Source organism: Ictidomys tridecemlineatus, chromosome 1 (assembly GCF_052094955.1).
Source record: "Ictidomys tridecemlineatus isolate mIctTri1 chromosome 1, mIctTri1.hap1, whole genome shotgun sequence".
NCBI classification, from domain to species: domain Eukaryota; kingdom Metazoa; phylum Chordata; class Mammalia; order Rodentia; family Sciuridae; genus Ictidomys; species Ictidomys tridecemlineatus.
Genome location: NC_135477.1, coordinates 71,769,063 through 71,787,775, shown reverse-complemented (window position 1 = coordinate 71,787,775; position 18,713 = coordinate 71,769,063).

Below are 18,713 nucleotides of genomic sequence, written 5' to 3'. Positions count from 1 at the left end.
TAGTAGAATATTCACCATTCTCATAGAATGTTCTCATAAACAGGTTCCAGAGTAGGCTATAAAGGCTATTCCTAGCATATACACAAAGCAATTCCTCACACATTATCTGATGATATTAAAATAATATTTCAAACTAAGACCAAAAAAACACAGAAACAATACACCTTCTTAGAGAATGAGCAATATACTTTTACCCAATGTATGGCTCATCCACAAATCAGGTCAGGGAAATATTAAAAGACCCATAAAATCAATTAAAAAGAGAAATATAATCCAGATCTAGAGGGTACAATGAAAGCAGTGCTAAGATGGAAATTTATAAATGTGGCTACATACCATAAAATATAAGAGGGATCTCAACTAAATGAACTACAGTGGAATCTCCAGGACTTAGGGAAACAAGAACAATACAACTCCAATTCCAGTAGAAACAAAGGAATGATAAATATTAGTATAAAAATTAATAACATGGAAAATGTTTGAAAAAATACTAAGGATCAATGGAACCAAGAGTTGGTTTTTGAAAAGAAACAAGATTGATAAAGCCTGCACCAAACCAAACAAGTAAAGAGAGAGAAGATATAAATGAATAAATTTAAGACAAAAGAAGTGGATCTTACAACACACCTTTCTGAAATCCTGAGGAACATTAAGGACTACATTGAAAAGTTAAATGCCAGTAAATTCAGAGATGATTTACATTATGAAATTTAGAATATGTGGAAGTAGCAGATAAATGTTTCTCTCTATATGACCTACAAAAATTGATTCAAGAGAATAACTGGAAATTTAAACAGACCAATAATATGTCATTATATTGAAGCAGTTATGAAAAGCCTTTCAAAAAAATGCAAGTACCAGAGAGATTCATGGCTGAATTTTGCCAGACCATCAGATGAGAACTAACACAGCTACTCCCCCAAAGATTACATGTGATAGAAATGAAGGACACTGGCAAATGCATTTTAGGAGGGCAATATCATGAAGGCAATATCACTCTTTTAGGAAAACTACATAAGAACCAAACAAGAAAAGAAAAAAATTTAATAATATTCTTGAAAAAGGTATTTGCAAAACCCTCATGGAATGAATGAAAATAATTCAAATAACACATTGTAAGCATCATACAACAACATAAAATTGGATTAATTAGAAGAATGCAAAATGGTTCAACACATGCAAATCAATAATTGCAGAAAACCACAGAGACACAAGACAAAAGTCTCATGATGATCTCAATAGATATAGAAGAAGCCTCTGACAAAATTCAACAGTCCTTCATGAGATGTCTTAGCAAACAGAAGTTCTTAGCAAAAAAAGAACTTCCTATAGTATTACAAACTTTCTATATTCCAAATCCAAAGTAAAGGGCAAACTGAATGGAGAAAAATCTACAGCATTTCCTCTAAAATCAGAAATAAAAATGAGGTGTGCATGTTCACCAGATTTCACATTTCACCAGATCCCCTGAAATTATAGTCAGAGCAATTAGACAAGGGAAGTAAATAAAAAAGAAGTCAATTTTCCCTATGTACAGATCATGTTAACCAATTTTAGAAGATCCTAAAGGCTCTACCAGAAGAAGTTAAGATGGGATATAGAACTTTATCAAACTCTCTGAAAACAACTTCAAAATACAAGCATGCATAATACAATACAAATACAAACAACCCCACTGAGACTGAAATAGGGATAACATCTCCATTTATAGTAGAAGCAAACTCATACATAGACATAATCCAATCTAAAGTGGCAAATGGCAAAATCATAAAATGAAGTTGAAGAAGTCTCAGTAAGAAAACAAGAGACATTGTAAATTAGAGAAACATCTAATATTATAAAAAAGCAGATTTAATGTTGGGAATATATCTATATTCAGAAAGTGGTTCACTGATTTTATGCAATTTCTATCAAACCTCTGATGATATTCATGGAACTGGAAAAATTATCCTGAAATTCATATCATTGAAAAAAAGACCAAAAATTGAAAATGAAAACTTGAAACATAAGAGCAATGCAGAATGCACTACAGTACACAATTTCAAAGCATAACACAGAGCAATAGATAGGAAAACACATGACCCTGGAATTAAAACAATCAGAACTGACTGAAGACATAGATACAAATCCACAAATCTGCAGTCATCTGATTCCTGGACAGAAATGCCAACAACAAATGCATGGGAAAAGAAAGCTTTAATAAAAAAAGGCCAAGCAATAAAATAAATGATAAAGAGAGTAAAAAGAAGAATCTATAGAAGAGGATAAAATCTGTCTACAACTCATCTGAGAGGGCATCAATAAGAATATTCAAACAATACAAAACACTTAATGCCATAAATGCAATTAAGTCAATACCAACTAAACAAACATTTTTCAAAAGAAAAAACACAAAAGATAAAATAAGTAAGAAAAAATGATCTAAGTATCTACTAATCAAGGATATGCAAGTCAAAACTACACAGAGATTTTCCTCTGAATTCAGTTAGAATGTTAAAGACCAAGAATATAGACAATAAATGTTGGTGAGAATGTGGGAAAAAGGTACATTCATACATTGTTGGAGGGACCACAAGTTAGTGAAAACACTCTGGGAGGGAGAATGGAGATTTCTCAAAAAACTGTGATTGAAACCACCATATAGACATATACTCATCAGTTATATGACCAAAGTGGAAAAATCAGCACACCAATAGAGATACAAATACATCAGTGTCTATAGAAAACAACACACAGTAGCCAAGACATATTGAATGGAATATAAATGTGATATACATACATATATATATATATATATATATATATATATATATATATAAGTTTTACTCTGTCTTTTCTAGTGAGATTTAGATATGAGCCAATAAATAGATGGAATAATTGGGAATGTCATACAAAATGCAATAAGTCAAATGAGAAAACCAAGCACAGAAAATTTTTCTCTCATAGGCAAAAGCTAAAGCAACCTAGGAAAAACAATAGTGGAATGGATATCACGAAGATAAGGAAAGATTAGTGAAGTAGAAAATGATTGATGGGGAAGTAGAAAGGTTAGATTCCTGGAGGGAATAGGCAATGAATGTGACATAATTACTCGAGGTGCATGTGTAAGTATATTATGGTGATCTCCACCTTTATGTATCTCAATAAGCACTGATAAAAAATTAAAAAATAAAGGAGTGGAAGGGTGTCCAGTTGAGGAGAGGAAGGTGAGGGAGGAGAGAAAGGAAAGGGAGGAACTTGGGTCTGAAATGGTGCAAACAAAATGCATGTATGATTATATCACAATGAACCCAACTTATGTTCAACCATAAGGCACTTTATAGAAAAACACATGGTATTGGTTAAAATGGATATCCATATGTTGAAGAATGGATATAGATCTCTATGTCTCCCCATGCACAAGACAACACAAAATGGATACAAAACAGACTGAGTAATAGAAATGCTGCTAATGCTTCTAGGTAATCCAGGGAAACATCTCATTATATACCACAGACTAAGGCTTTATGTACAGAAATATTAAGCAGAGGAAATAATGGTACAAAGATACAAAAAGAAGTGCATCAAAATAAAATTTTCATAAGACTAAAGGGACCCACCAATATAGTGAGGAGAAAGTTTATAGCATAGAGGGCAATCTTGCTGGCTAATCTTTGATAAAGGATTGGTATATTAAATATATAAACAAGTAAGAAATTCAGCACTGGAAATGCAAACAACCCACTTAATCAACGCAACATAAACAGGTCACCAAGGAAAATGTATAATTGCTCAGCTTCTATATGAAGTGCTATTCACTGTCTTTATCCATCAGGGAGTTGCAAATCAAAATTCAATTCAGAGTCTATATTACCCCATTCAGAAAGGCAATATTCAAGAATTCAAGAAATAAACACCAATAATGATTGGGGAATAGGAATTCATCAACATTATTGGTGAGGATTCATATTATGACACCCACCATGAGAATCAGGAGGTTACTCCTAAAACTAAAAAGACAAATATCAATTGGCCCAGCAATACCATGTCCCACTATTTACAGAAAAATAATAGTCAGTGTACACACAATGGACTAGTTTTCAGGCCCAAGAATTGTGTCATGTAGTAGAAAAATTGATGGAACTGGACAAAACCCTATTGAACCAAATAAGCCAGACACAGAAAGGAACATGTCATTAGTGGAAAGGTTTATCACCAAATTTGAGAGAAGACAATTAGTGAAAAGGGAGAAGAGAGAAAACTGAAGGAGGAGGACATGCTAAGGCTATATTTTGGGAGTAATATGCTTCACACTAACTTATACACATATGAGAATATGGCACAGTGAAACCCTCTATTCTGTATAATAAAGGTGCACAGGTCCAAATCTATAACTATCTTAATCATTTTCATTAGTACTAAGATGAAATAATTATTTGAACTCTTACTAAGAAGGGAAGTGATGAAATTTATTAAGTATCTAAAATGTGTAGGCATATATTTGAATGTGTTCTTATATTTCACAATCATAAAATGATCATGGTGATGTTATCTCACACCCTATTCCCAATCCCTCCAGAATATGAGGAGATGAATGGTAGACAAGTATTTTCTCTGGAGAGAACATAGTCCTCTCCTAGACCATTATGGTGCTGGCCTCATCCCTTCCTTGATGGGTCCACTTAAATGTCACACATAGAAATACCTTCACTGATTCCAGAATTCCACTCACCCACTTCTCCATGTCGTAACTATTTGAATACTCCATATATGTGTGATTTATATGTCTTTCAACTATTAGTTAAAATGAATTTCAAGTGTTTTAGAAGACCCTTGTCTACAGTTACTGCTATCCTTAACTTCACTAATTCTGTTGTTTGCAGTACATCCTTTGTGTTCACTCTCTTATTCAATCTGCACAGTAATATTGCTCTTTATTAAAGACTACTTCCTATTTTTCTGCCTTCTAACCTTCAAATTCACCTTTCGATGTATTCATTTGGTTTCTTTCTATTTCTTTCCCTCCACAACAGCATACATGACAATCTTTTCTTCTACCAACATCTACAAATCTCAGTCCTGCAAATAATTCTTTCCTGGTGCTACACTCATTTGCTATTGTGAACTACTAGGGGCCTTATATTTCTTTTTAGGATCAGTATCACCATTATAATGATATGGAGGATGATATATTAAAAAGGGGAGTGGGAAAATTTTGTTACAAGGAGCCTTACCTTCGAATCAGGTGACGAAGGAGGAGTACCATGCAAGCTCTTGACTTTGATTCTTCTGGCAGGAGCAGTCCAAAATATACATTCTGCTCCTTTATCAGAATCATTGTTGTCACATGAGGCTTGATTTTCTTCCTTGTCCTGGTCACGTTTTGCTTTCATGAAAAAAAAGTAAAATACATGTGAAACTCTCTGTAATTTCAAGTCAATAAACAGTATAAGAATGGAAAGTCACCAAAGAGATTACCATCATTCTTGGATTGCCAAAAATATTTACTAACTTCTCCTTTTCCTTCACAGTCAATCTAGGAAGGGAAAAAAATGATAAATCTAAGGAGCAAGCATTACAAACAGGTTCTTCTCAGAAACACACAAATCATTTTATAAAATAGACCACATCTGAGGCTACAAAGCATCTCTAAGTCATTCAAAAAATTAGAAAATTACCTTGCATTCCATCAGATCATCATGGAATGAAGCAACATAATAAAAAAATAAAAGCTTCTCTAATAACTATAAGCTAAATAGTATGCTACTGAATGACTGAAGGATAGCAGAGGATGTCATGGATAAAATATAAAGATATATAAAATAAATGAGAATAGTCACTCAACATATCCAAAACATTGAGACACTATGAAGGTGATTCTGTGAGGAGAACTCAGAGCACTGATTTCATTCATTAAAAGAATAAAACTCTCCAAATAAATAACCTAAGATTACATCCCATAGCCCTAAAAAAAGAAGAGCAAATTAACACTAAATGTAGCACAAGATGAAAAATAATAAAAATCAGAGTCAAGTCAATGAAATGGAAACAAAAAAAGTTTCTAAAATAACAATGATACAAAAAGTTGTTCCTTTTCAAAAAAATAGATAAAATTGATAAACCTTAAGCCATGCTAATCAGAGAAAGGATGAAAAAATTCAATTTTTTAAAATTTATGATGTATACGGAAATATCACATCAGACAACATTGGATTGAAATACAGAGGCTAATCAGAAAATATTTTGAAAACTTATACTCCAATCACATAGAAAATCATAAAGACATTGAGAAATTTCTACATAAAGATTACCTACCCAAACAGAGCCTAGACAACATAGAAAATTTAAACATCAATTTCAAGCAATGAAATAAAAGATATTATCAAAAGGCCAGCCACAAAGAAGAGCCAAGGACACATGGAATCTCAACTTATTTCAATCATATCTTCAATGAAGAATTAACATCAATCCTCTCCAAATTATTCTATGGAAAAAAATGTAGAGGGACACTTCCAAACTCCTTCTATGAAGTTAGAGTCACGCTGATTTCAAAATCAAAGACACATTAAGGAAAGAAAAATTCAGTCCAATAAGTCTGATATACATAAAAGGAAATATTTTTAATAAAATACTGGGAAATCGCATACCAAAACACCAAAACACATGAATAAGATAATGCACCACAAACAAGTGGTTTTCACTCCAGGAATGCAATGTTGGCCAATCGTAGGGAAAACAACCAATGTAATTCATCACATCATGACACAAAAAGACAAGAATCCTATAACTATCTCAATAGAAGCAGAAAAAGCCTCTGACAAGGTTAAAATAAAAACACCAGAAACCAGGAGAATAAAAACATATCTCAGAGAGATTCATGGCTGAATTCTGCCAGACCATCAAATGACAACTAATAAAGATGCACACCCCCCCCCCAAAAAAATGACATGGGATAGAAAAGAAGGAGACTGGCAAACACATAATATTTGCGAAATTATAGGAAAACTGAATAAGAAAGAAACAAGGAAAGAAAATTATTTAATTATATACTTCAGGAAGATATTTCCCAAAACCCTCATGGAATACTTGAAGACAATTTCAACAACACATTTAATCATCATAGAACAACATAAAATTCAATTATTTAGAAGAATGCAAAATGGTTCAACATATGCAAATCAATGCAGTACACCACATACACAATTGAGGACAAAAATCTCATGATCATTACAATAGAAGTAAAAAAAAAGCCTCTGACAAAATTCTACCATTCCTCATGAGAAAAGTCCTAAGAAACAAAGGACATCAAGAACTTGTTATAGTATTACAACAGTCATATATGGCAAAGGCAAAGCCAAAGCCAATGGCATACTGAATGGTGAAAATCTATGGCATTTCTTCTAAAATGAGAAACAAGAATAAGCTCTGCATGCTCACTACTCGTGTACAAAATAGCACCTGAAATTTTAGTCAGAGCAATTAGACAAGGGAAGCAAATAAAAAGTAAGAATTCAAATTATCCGTTTTTACATATTATGTGATCCTCTTTTAGAAGATCTTAATGGCTCTCCCAGAAGAAGTTAAGATGGGATAAACAAACTTAGCAAAGTAGCCAAAACCAAAATCAACATACAAACATAAATGATATATGTATACAATAAAATGAATGAAATCACAATAAAAACTCTACTCACAATAGAAATAAATTTACATATAGGAATTAACCAAACTAAGGGATTACATAACAATTCAAAGAAAATTGCATAATTATAAAAAGGAAATTGCACAAGATAAAAGAAAATATAGAGACCTCTAATATTCATGAAAAGACAGACAATACTGAGAAAACATCCACATACATAAAGTGGTACAGAGTTTATGCAATCCCTAGCAAACCTCCAATGACAGCTAGGAGGCTGAGACATGAAGATCAAAAGTTCAAAACCAGTCTCAGTAATGGTGAGCGCTAAGCAACTCAGTGAGACCCTGCCTCTAAATAAAATAGAAAATAGGGCTGGGGCTGGGGCTCAGTAGTTGAGTGCCCTTGAGTTCAATCCCTGGTACAAAAATGAAATAAATAAGTACAGAAACTTCTATAATTTGAATCTTAGAATATGACATGAGGTCTTGGAGTGAATATGTTAAAACATAACTATGTAAAAACAATCTTGTAATTAATGTTGTACAAGATGGTGAAAGTTTTTGTTTTTAGAACTGATTATTACTTGTAATATATCCTTCAGATGGATGAAGAGATTTAAATACTCTTTTAATGGAAGTACTCAGAAAACATGGGGGCAATATCATTGTCATAGAAATTTTGAAAAACAGATTTAAAATTTCTCAATTTTCACAGTTCTTAACAATATCTAGTGTAAATTTAGAACCAAGGATTGAAAAGGAGAAAAATCATTACCAGAAATTATGTGATACTAAAATATAAAGTGGCTCAGAGAACAACTACTACAGGCAATGTGCTGTGCAGATTTCAAAAAAAATCACCATGATAATTACCAAAACTAATTAATTAAAAATTAATTTATATCCAAATATCATGTAAGTCACATCAGTAGGACTTAAGTCACAGTAAATAAACTTAAACAAAAATCCCTGACCAATTCTCATTATTTCTCTGCAGCTGGAAGGCGCTACATAATCCAGTTCTTGTATCACTACGTTTTTTCCAGCTGCTACCACCCTTAAGTGCTTGCAGAACATCACTATGTACAAAACTATAAAAAGAAAATAAAGAAAAATTCAAATGTAAAAAACATTGTTTATTTTGCAAAATTCCAACATAAAATAACCAGAAGATCACTGCTAATTGTAATGGTACACACTTCACAAAACAAAATTCATACCAAGAACAATAATTTCACAATGGTGCACTTTACCTTGGTATCAGATTTATTGGTGCCCACATTGTATGTAAGCCCATCTTCAACAGAACTAGATTCCCTGGAAAATCATTAGAGTAAAAAAGAAAAACAACATTGAGTGAGCCCAGGTTTTCAAAGAAATAAAAGCTGGTCAATATCTGGATATCACTATATTACATGATTTTTCTAGATTGATGTAATTAGCATATGACCTCTGTTTTTAAAAACATTATTTTACCCCCCCCCTCTTGACTCCATTTTTCTAATCAATGGAATAGTAAAAGAAGACATACTTAGTTCTGTTTCAAAGATAATGGCCAGGTTGACAGAGCCTAAGAATAAACCTTTTAAAAAAATGGTCCTGAAGGGTGAACTGAAAATCCAACTAATCAGAGAAATCACTTCAATTACATGAACTGAAACAGAAACTGATAACCCAGATGAGGTTTCTACCTCAGATACAATGTCTCTACTACCTTGTATCTCCAGGAATCAAAGACTAAGCCACATTAACTTGAAAATGGCACGTATAGTTTCTCAGCATGGAAACGACTCCCTGAAAAGAATCTATTGCTCCCCTTTATCCAGAAATATCATAGGAAGTTACCTGTTCCATTTAAATTGTTTGAAAGATGAACTTACAATAGAAAAAATAAATGTGTAATGTGTTATTGAGAATACTTTTCCCTGCAAGATGGAGGCATTATACATTATAAAATGCAACTCATGATCTTATATAGGTCCTACCTTATTCAGCACCACATTAAATACCAAGTAATTCAAAATTCTGTAGGCATTCAGTCACTCAAGAGGAAAGATTATTGGCAAAGTAGAGTTCTGGAAGCTGTACCTCTGTTTCCCTAAGTACTATCAAAATAACTTCCTTCCTATGGGCTCCCACTACAAAGGCCCTCTCCTGCAGGACTCAAAGGCAATCTCCTACTTTGAAACAAGGTTGGGCTCAAAGGACAAAGTTAGGAGCTCTCTCTTCCTGCTCCTGGAAAACGAGCTAAATGAGTTTCAGTCACTGACCTCAGTGTGAACATGTTATACAGCTTCTCAACTGAAGGTTCATGATGGCTCTGCCACCCAATCACAACTTTGCCCGACCCTACATAGGAATGGAATCAGTAACTTGGATGAATGTGAGCAGACATCTGTTCAGGGACATAGAAAATTGAAGTTCAGGAACTTTGAGCCCCATGATTCTTGAGGAACTCTAACCCTTCCTCACATTGCTCTCTGCTCTTCCCAGTGGCTCAAATAATTTTAAGATCTTTCCAAAGAAATTTGGATTTTGCCCATTCCTCCAATAAAGCAGAAAAGCATGCAACAGCAACTTCCCTTGGGCACCAATTTTTAAATATGACTTTATAGGTAGCTCCCAACATCCTCTGTCATTCAAGTTTGTTTGGTCTTTAACAAATTGACCACAAAACTTAATATTCTGATCTCTTTCTCAACACCTATGCCTCCAAAACTCAGTATGTTCCTCTTCAAACTTTTATTTCCTCTATTGCTTCAATTCTGATCCTCAGGATGGTGATCATGCACTACCTTCACTTTCACCTTCTTCAGTTGGGTTCAGTTGAGTTCACTAGACAAGCTCTCCTATTCTGTTGTTAAAACACTCAGCTATGTGCAAATTAAAACTACTCTGTGATTTCTTCTCACTCCAACCAGAATGGCAATTATCAAGAATACAAGTAACAATAAATGTTGGCAAGGATGTGGGTAGAAAAGGTGTACTCATACACTGTTGGTGAAACTGCAAATTGGTACAACCCCTCTGGAAAGCAGTATGGATATTCCTCTAAAAACTTAGGAATGGAACCACCATTTGACCCAGTTATACAACTTCTTGGTATATGGCCAAAGGATCTAAAATCAGCATACTATACTGAGGCAGACACATTAATGTTTACACCAGAACAATTCACAGGATCCAAGTTATGGGGCCAAGCTTAGTGCCTTTCTACAGATAAATGGATAAAGAAAATGAGGTATATATACCTAATAGAGAAATAGAAGAAATGAATGACTATGAAAATTTTTAGTAAATGGATGGATCTGGAGACTATCATGCTAAGTGAAATAAGACATTCTCATAAAACCAAAGTTTGAATATTTTCTTTGACATGTGGAAGCTAATCCAAAATAAATGTGTGGGGAGCATTAAAAAATAGAATTTCAGTGGAATAGACAAACAGGAATCAAGAGAATGGAGGGGAAATCAGCAAAGAACGGACCCTGGAATTAATCTAACATAATTTTTCTATGTACATATATGATTATATCATAGTGAAACCATGGTGCACACCTGTAATCATTTAATTTTAAAAAGTATCTATGGGAAAATGGCAGAAAGATCAGTAGAGAAAGGGAGGGCTTGGAGTGGATGAAAGTGGGGGAAGAAGACATACTGGAGACTGCATTACAACCAGATATATTCCATGCTTTTGTAATTATGTGATATAATTTCTACTGTCATGTTTAACTAAAAAGAAACAATGAAAAATAAATAAACAACAACAACAAAACCACCTACAGAAGTAGTAAAATTGTAAAATATCAGGCTAATAGTTAGGAACTTGAGTTTAGATTTTACTGTGGCACTTACTATATTCAGAAAATCACTTTAATACTTTTTAAGTTGTAGGTTGTTGATCATGACAACAATTTGCCCAGGATGATAAACAAATTTAAAAGTACTACTTTGACTAGTTAATAATATTCTTTGAAACCCTGAAATTCTCTGTGCTTTTGATGTGGTATATAGAAACAGGAGTACTTAGCTGGCAGAATTTACTTAATAGAGCAAAAGAAACTCAAAGAAAAGTAAAAAGAGAATGTCAAAAAGTGACAACAATAAAAACACAGGACAATACTCATAACACAATTATACTCACATAAAAGTTACAAGACTCTGTAGAAAAAAAGTGTTTAGATAGAACTACATAGAGGTTGTAGCCTGAAGGTAAATCCAAATTGAGATATCAGGAAATAGAGAGATCAATTGAAATATCTTCTAAAAAGATTTCAAATGTAATTAATGTTATATAACATGGCCTATACATCAATATACAAACACTTCCAATAAAATATTTTTTTTTCTCCCAGATTTGCCTTGGTCCTATAATCGTTGCTATTGTGAGATTTTTCCTCAAAGATTTGATGTTAAAAGGTATTGGTTATCAAACCACTTTATAAAATATTAAGACAAACTCTTTCAGTATTATCCTGGCTTCCCAGGTAAAGTGTGAATCAAAATGAACACATAACTCAGAGTTAAATTTCTGAATTTATCTGGTATGGATCTACATCTGGATCATAATGCCCCATGAGTCTCTATCAATCCATGAACAGGGATGATAGAATAAATTAGTCAGCCAAGCGGGCAGATGGACAAAAATCCATCTGCCATCATAGGCCAAGTACTTGTTAGTTTGGGAATCATGAAATAATCAGTTGAAATCTCTGAATGACTGTTTAAATAGTAAACAGTATGTTAGAGAAACACAGTTTCAAGCTGCTGTGATTACTATTAAGGAAAAAAAAAGTGCCTGGGTGTGGCAGAGCCTGTAATCCAAGTGATCTGGGAAGGTGAGGCAGGAGGATCGGAAGTTCAAGACTAGCCTCAGCATCTTAGCAATGTCATAAAAAACTTAGCAAGACCCTCTCTTAAAATAAGAAATAAAAATGAACTGGGTATAGGGCTCAGTGGTTAAGCACACCTGGGCTCAATCCCTGGTACCAAAAGTAAAAGAGAGAGAGAGAGAGAGAGAGAGAGAGAGAGAGGGAGAGAATGAGAACAAATTCCAGGCACATGATAGGTTCTCTAGCTCAGGAAAGAATATTCAAAACACCCTCCTTTTTTCTATATGCTCTAAATACTTAACAAATACATTTTTCAATAATTTTTAGATGTAGATGGAAACAATGCCTTTATATTATTTACTTATTTTTATATGGTTCAGAGTATTGAACCCAGGGACTCACAAGTGCTAGGCAAGCACTCTAATGCTGAGCCACAATCCTAGCCCTAACAACAAATACAATTTTTATATCCATAAAATCCTACCTGGTTAAAGTTTCATTTTTAGGACTCTCATCTGTTATTAAAGAAAAGGGTAAAATTAATCAACAGTATAAAAACATGAAATAGTAAAAGTATATGAGACATATTTTATTACAAAGTATTCTTTTGGGACCATTCATGGAGACTCTTCTTGAGTGAATATTATTTAATTTACTGATAGGCAATTAAGGCACTAAAAAAAATCTCATGTTCCCTTTACAGGTTTAAATACAGGTTTAATGAAACAAAGTTAAGATTCCAGTATCAAGTTTATGTTTCCAATGACAACATTGTGGCTCACACTTGTAATCCCAATGTTCAGATGCTGAGGCAGGAGGACTGTGTGTTAAAAGCCTGCCTCAGCAATGTAGGAAAGCTCCAAACAACTCAGTGATGGCCTCTCTAAACAAAATACTAAACATGGCTGGGCTTGTGTCTCAGTGGTTAAGGGCCCCTGAGTTCAAACCCTGGTTCAAAAAAAAAAAATTATAGGAAAGTGTGCATATAAAAAAGTAAACATGCTGATTAGTGGAGAACAACATGATCCCTAGACAGAGGAGCAATTCACAACCCTAGGAATTGTGAGTAAAACGTCAAAGCTGCTGTTAGAATGTACAGGATATGCCATTTGTGGAACACATTAGAATCATTTACATGATTATGAGATGTGTATACTACTTCTCCAATTGCCCTCCAGTTGAATAAGTGCAAATTATGGCATTTATTGGTTTTCCATCTCACATTTTACTTCTATGTTAATGAAAACATGAGAATGTCTATAATCTCAAGTCAATAAGGACAAGAATGACCAGACTAAAAGTATCTTACCATCTTTCTTGGATTGCTGAACATCTCCACATACACTTCCTTTTCCTTCAGGGATATTCTGGGAAGAAAGAAAGACTTTATGCATAATGAGCATTACATTTGATAAAATAATTATAATATTCAGTATTACTACAGGATACATTGGAAAGAACACAGGTTTCTGAATTATTCTGATGTACATTCCAATTACAATTCTGCCATTTAATGATCTACATTTTCACATAGGTTGAGAATTATAAGAGGTGATAGAGACATCTACAAACATTACTCCCCTAACCTCTAGTTAGTTATTACACAGATACTATGATATCCAATAGATTATTTTCTTGACCACAATAATCCTGGGTAAAAATCTGATCCATCAGTAGCTCAGTATACTTGTCAAAATCTGACATTTAAGAAATTCAAAGTAACTACTCATGTTCCCATGATTTTTATTTTCACAAAGTCCCTCTTGAGCTCAGTTTTGAGGACAATTTACAACTGAGATGGGATAGAGTCTTTTTATTCTGTATGTCAGATACCTGAAGACAAGTGATTGCATACATTTGGCTGCATCTGACAAAGGCAATAATGAATCCTTTAGGGCAATGATGGATGAATGACAGGTGCACACAGCAAATAGAAAACAGAAAGATTAATTAAAGAAGTCACCATGGAGGCACAGGTGGCTGAGGGAAATATTAAGCCTAGGGGTAAAACATTTCTAGAAAGGTAAGGGAGGAGAAAGAAACAGAAAGGGAAACATGGCCAGTCGATTGAGCATGTGTTTAAGCCAAAGAAAAAAGGAAAGAAATAAGAGCAGAGCATGGAAAGAAATAAAATACAGAATTTGAACCAAACAAATAATACTGATAATATTTATTTTGATTACACTACAATTTCTTCCTCTAAAAAATTCTATAATAAATCAGTTAGTTTCATTAACATAAATGAAATTGAATTATATAACCATAGTTATGAACCCTTGACACTATCCCCTTTGGATATAAAATCCTGCCTATAGGCCAAAATTTTTGGCTGGAGTGACCTCAGAGTGTAAACCAACCTTGGAATGTTTATAATCCAGACACATCTGTCTAAATTCAAACTCATTAATTGACTCAAACTATTTAATCAGTAGAACAAGTTACTCTAGGGATAACAGCGCAATCCTACTCAGGAGTCCATATGAACAGTATGGTTTAAGACCTTCATGGGTTGGATCAGGACATCCAAAGAATGTAACTGCCATTAATGGTTCATTTGTTCAATAATTAAAGTCCTGCATGATCTTAGTTCAGACTAGAGAAATCTAGGTCAGTTTCTAGCTATTAAAATATTTCTCCCAGTTAAGAAAGACAACAAAATTAAGGCTAATTCTACACTTTTTTCCTTAGAATAATGGATGAAATAATCTAAACTTAGCAAACCATTACTTACCCTGCCCTAGAACAGGGTCTGTTAAGATGGAAGAGCCCAGCAATTGCATAACACTTCAAACTTTAGTACCTGAGGTTCAACTCCGTTCCTTAACACATATTCTTAGTAAAATTATTATTCCTGGTTGTCCTAATTTTAGAGCAATAGCTTTCTTAACTTTAGTTGAATGAAAAATACTGGGTTACATGTAACTCCAAAAAGGCCCAAACATTCTTCATTTGCTGATGCAATAAAATTATTTATTAAAGAACCACACAAACCTCTAACATTTTCTATCATTTTATTTATTATTGCACCTTCCCTAGCCATTACCCTGGCATTTACAATGTGAATTCCCCTACCCACACCATGACTCTTTATCAACATAATATGGAAGTATGCTTTATCCTTGCAAACTCAAGCTTAGCCATATGTACAATCTTATGACTGAGATGAGCATCCAATTCACAGCCCTAATCACAGCAGTACAAGTTGCAGCACAATCTCATATGAAGTAACTCTGGCCATCATTCTCCTGTCATTTATACTTATAATCAGCCCATTTGCTTTATCAACCCTTATTGCAACTCAAAATTTTTAGTAACACTATCACCAACATAGCAATAATATACTTCATCTCAACAGTAGCACAAACAAACCAACAGAAAGAGGAACTTGTATCAGGATTTAATCTACAATATGCTGTGGGCCTCTTTGCCTTATTTTTCCTGGCCGAATACACTCATATCATTATAATAAACACTTTAACCACAACTCTTTTTCATAGGAGTACTCTTCAACCCACCAATCCCTGAAATCTTTATATTCAGTTTTGCATTAAAAACCCTTGTACTAATTTCAACTTTTCTATGAATTCAAGCATTATACCCATGATTCTGATACGACCAACTCATACACTTATTATGAAAAAAACTTTTTACCCATAACACTAGCTTTATATGCATATGACACATCTCCCTGCCCATTGTCATGGCATGTGTACCCCTCAAACCTAAAGAAATGTGTCTGATAAACGAGTTACTTTCATAGAGTTTGTAATAGAGGTTTAAACCCTTTTATTTCTACAACCATAGGATTTGAACCTAACCTTAAGAATCTAAATTTCTTGATGCTACCTTACACATCATGTCCTATTAGTAAGGTCAGGTAAATAAGCTGTCAGGCTATTCCCCAAAAATGTTGGTTTATACGCTTCCTGTATGAATTAATCCCCTAATTGCCTCTACCATCAATTTCACCTCATTTTCAGGAAATTTAATAGCACTATTTAGTTTCCACTGACTACTTACCTCAGTAGGACTAGAAATAAGCATAGTAGCTATTATCCCTATTTTAATTAACAAAGCAAACCCCCAATCCACAGAAAATGCATCCAAATATTTCTTAATTCAGGCTCTAGCATCACCAGTTTTATACACTCAGGACAATGAACTCTAATCAACTCACCCAACCAAATTTCACCCCTAATATTTGCTGTAGTGCTATCAGTAAAAATGGGACTAGCCCCATTTCACCTATGAGATCCAAAAGTTACCCAAGGAGTTCCACTTATATCAGCAGTAATCTGACTACAATGTCAAAAATTGCCCCAATCTTCATTATATTTCAAAATGTTCCCTCAATCAATTTGTCCTTATGACAATGATAGCAATGATAATAATAGCAATTCTGTCTAATGTATGAGGAGGGTGAGGAGGACTCAAACAAACTGATCTACAAAAATCCTAGCCTACTCATCAATCACCCACATAGGCTGAATAATAGCAATCATTGCATTGAATCCCACATTGAATATATTTTATCTGATTATTTACATTATACATACAATCATGTTCATAACAAGAAAACCACCACCCTTTTGTTGAAATAACTTTCAGTCACAACTAGCAGCTAAGAGAAGCTTGGAAGTGCCTAAAATATCCACCTTCCTTCAGGCCTGAGAGGAGCGCCTGCAGGATGGGGTGAAACCACATCCTCAGTACTTGGGTTTGCATTGCCAAATTACCAGGCTAGGAAACTGAGAGTCAGGGGCTTCAGGGCATGAAACCCCAGACTCAGTAAGGGCCAAAGACCCTTCCAGATTGCTTTCCACCATAACAGCAATATTTAGAATTTCCTCAATAGTGCGGTTATATTAGGCAGAAGATGATTGGCTTTTAGATATTGTCTTGCTTGTGTATGATTGACAGGCACACCCCACTTGAACGCTATAACAGTTCTGTGCATTCCAAAAATAAAATGAGCTACTGGAAGTCGACCTGAGGTGAGTCTTCATCCTGTTCTCTCACCAGTTCCCAAAGTCTGTATGTTGATTCCGTGTCTCTACCTGCCCCACCCCACAACAAGGTAGCTGAGTGACCATTGACCACAATGGGACTTAGGAACACATACACCCATTTCACTCTCCAACATATGAAACATATTTCCTCTACTAATTTCAATAATACTTATTGTACTTATATCTCTCTAAGGGAACTTTCCCCACTAACAAAACTCACCCCCAAAATGAATTATTATTAAAGAACTTATATCAAATAGCAATCTCATTATATGTATCTATATCAATACCAATAACAGCCTTATTAAACTTATATTTATATATACGAATTATCTACTCAACATCACTAACACTCTTTCCATCATCCAAAAACACTAAAGTGACAATTCTAAAAACAAAAATAAACCCTCTCATGGCAACTCTCATAATTGCATCAACCCTCTCCCTTCCCCTAATATCTTAGCTATCAATCTTAAACTAGGGATTTAGATTAAATTTAGAAAAAGAGCCTTCAAAGCTCTAAGAAAGTACCAATACTTAATTCCTACAATCAGGAATATTTATCTCACCATCAACCAAATAGAAGTCAATTACTTTAATTAAGCTAAAAGCTATCTTAATTCTCTAGACGGATGCTATTTAAACCTATAAATATTTAATTAACAGCTTAATGCCTAACTGAACTAGCCTCAATCTACTTCATCTGCCCTAAGGAAAAAAAAAGGCTTAAAATCTGTAACATTCTTAGTAGGATAAAATAAATTTTCCCAATATGCCTCTTAAAGAGAAAACTGGTAATCAGAACACTAATGAGAAGGTACAGCTGAAAAAGATGTATTTGATAGTATATGGATAGAATATCAAAAATTTTAAGAAATTTTGATCTAAACTCCTAATCTTAGCTAAAAGATGGAAGAAGTAAGGGGTATTCTGCTACCTAATTTCATATTTGTGACACTTACTCATTTTGTTTGCTTCTTATTTGTGACATTAGTTTCTGATAATTTACCAGAACTTTTATCTCTTGAAGTTCAAAGGAAAATATATACCAAAGTCATATTTTCAGAAATCCAATAGTCTTAATGATTAACTACCTCAGGCTTATTACTTAAAACACTTCATTAAACAGATATCTTCTTGTCTTCCCATTTATTCAGGTTCACAATATATGTAAAAGACTTTAAATCAAACTCTGTTCTCAGTTTTCCAAGACACACCCATGTTTCCTATCTTGCAGTATCTCAAGAGT